Here is a 2,761-nt window from a genome sequence, read left to right on the forward strand (position 1 = left end):
CTAAGAATGTTTATGCATTTGTTAAATCATAATGTCTGTCACAAGAAAGTGGAATCACTTCTACTCTTTTATCGTGCCTAAAAGATTAATTAATGGTATAAAAAATCACAGAGAAAATCATTACCATGTTTTCATTGTGTTTTTATATAAATCACTGTTTTTATTTTACTGGGAACACAGTAATATGATTGTGGATTTGTCTTGAGAAAATCTTTCATTTATCTGGACTAACAGAAGGTTCAGAACTGATTATAAAACAGAAATGCTAATTAATCATCATAAATGTTTTGCAGTGGTTTTTCTTAGAGTCTATCAGAAGAAAAGTTGAAAAGAGGTTATCATATTCTGTTGAGACAACCACAGAATTTTAGCCTTGAGCTGGCGCCTGGCAAATCTCTTTATCTTTCTTCCTTTCTCTGACTCATCTTAACGTCTGAGGGCAGAACCAAAGTCGTCCGCTTCTATTACTAACACGGACGCCTTTGAGTGACACACACTTCTTCCTGGATGCCAAACTAGGAAGGAATGCTGAGTTTCTCTCCGGAGAAGCCAGTTTGGCTTGTTAGGTCTTGCCCATGAGCTAATTAGGGGGATCTAACGGCCGGGACAGCGGCACGCCGCCGAATGTCCCACCCGAGACTGCAAGTCTCCAATGTGTTTTAACTCCCGAGGGGAGATTTTATTTTGAAAGAAGTCACCGGATGTACAGCTTGAATCTTTCTGGCTTGGATCGAAGCAGACGAAAAGTTACCTGAAATAACACCTTTTCGCCGAGAAACAGTGAGCGGGCCGTTTAAAAAGTTCCCTGACTGATCGGAGGTGAGACAGTGACTACCCAGGGTTGGGTTAAGAAGCCAGCACCAGGTAAAACTGACGTGTTCCGGGTGACGTGTCATGTGGAAATCCTCAGCGCAGAAGGGACGTGCTGATCCGGTTGTACCACACACTTGATAAAGTAAAATTAGTAGAACCCTACTAACCTTACTTTCCTCCTTTCCTTTGTCTTTATTTGCCAAAACTTAAGCTAAAAGTGCCAGTAAAATTGTTTGGTTGTAACATCAGAACTGACGTTTTACTGTTCTATATACAGTAAGTAATCTGAGTTTGATGTGAATTAAAATTCGGACGCGAGTTTTTATCTCATTTAACTTTGAAGCTTGTTATAGGAATACCCACAATCAGGTGTAACTTATGATCTGTTCAATTTGTGTAAATAAATGATTGCATAGTCTTTTATGAATCAACTTGAACTCGTCTGAACGTACACTTATTGTGTCACTTTTCACTTCGTACAGTCAAGATATTAAAAGCAATGAGAAAATACCTTTGTAAAACTTTCCTCATACTTTATGTATGAGAAATGTAGGAACAGCTTAATTCACCTTAAGCTCTACCCCCTACATACTGGGGCGCCTACAATAAAATCTACAATAACCCAACAATAAAATCTAACAACGTGTTTAGATGCTCCTTACATCCAGAAAACAGAACAGAGTCATATTTCTGTGGATTCTGGTCAGATTCGTGACTTTGTGGGTTAAGACTGTCGACTGAAAAACTTAGCGTGGCTGCCGCACATTCTCACAGCAGGTTTTGATGCATCCTTCATGCATTGTTGGTACTAATAATAATAATAATGCATTTTATTTATAAAGTGCCTTTCAGGACACCCAAGTACGCTGTACAATAGAAAAAAGTAAAAATGAAAAAAAAAAACTGTAGATGCATATAATGATAAGGGTAGAGTGGGAGAAACAGAAATGTGGAGTACAGAACAGTCATATAATAAAACACAATAATGCAGACAAGTTGAACAATAAGGTTGTGGGAGAGAAACATAAAAGTGAGGACAACAAAACAGACATATTTTAAAAATCAGAGTTAACAGTGGTAGGCTAATTTGAAAAGATGTGTCTTTAGGCCATTCTTAAACAGGGAGAGAGCGGTGGTATTGCGTAATCCATGGCGTAGTGAGTTCCAGAGCTAATGGGCCCAAAGTTTGCCAGGAAAATATCCCACACACCATTGTACCACCACCAGCAGCCTGAACCGTTGATACAAGGCAGGATGGATCCGTATGTTGTTGACGCCAAGTTCTGACCCTACTGTTGTAGAATGTTGCAGCAGAAATCCAGACTCATCAGACCAGGCAACGTTTTTCAATCTTCTATTGTCCAGTTTTGGTGAGCCTGTGTGAATTGTAGCCTCGGTTTCCTGTTCTTAGCTGACAGGAGTGGCACCCGGTGTGGTCTTCTGCTGCTGTAGACCATCTGCCTCAAGGTTTGTTGTGTTGTGTGTTCAGAGATGCTCTTCTGCAGACCTCGGTTGTAACAAGTGGTTATTTGAGTTACTGTTGTCGTTCTATCAGCTCAGACCAGTCTGGTCATTCTCCTCTGACCTCTGACATTAACATAGCATTTGCGCCAACAGAGCTGCTGCTCACTGGATATTTTATCTTTTTCGGATCCTTCTCTGTAAACCTTAGAGATGGTTGTGGGTGAAAATCCCAGTAGATKAMCAGATTCTGAAATACTCAGACCAGCCCTTCTGGCACCAACAACCATGCCACGTTCAAAGTCACTTAAATCACCTGTCTTCCTCATTCTGATGCTTGGTTTGAGCTGCAGCAGACTGTCTTGACCATGTCTACATGCCTAAATGCATTGAGTTGCTGCCATGTGAGTGGCTGATTCAACATTTGTGTTAATGAGCAGTTGGACAAATAATAAAGTGGCCGGTAAGTATATATACTGTATATATA

The sequence above is a fragment of the Austrofundulus limnaeus genome, unplaced genomic scaffold (genome assembly GCF_001266775.1).
Source record: "Austrofundulus limnaeus strain Quisiro unplaced genomic scaffold, Austrofundulus_limnaeus-1.0 Scaffold217, whole genome shotgun sequence".
Lineage (NCBI taxonomy): Eukaryota > Metazoa > Chordata > Actinopteri > Cyprinodontiformes > Rivulidae > Austrofundulus > Austrofundulus limnaeus.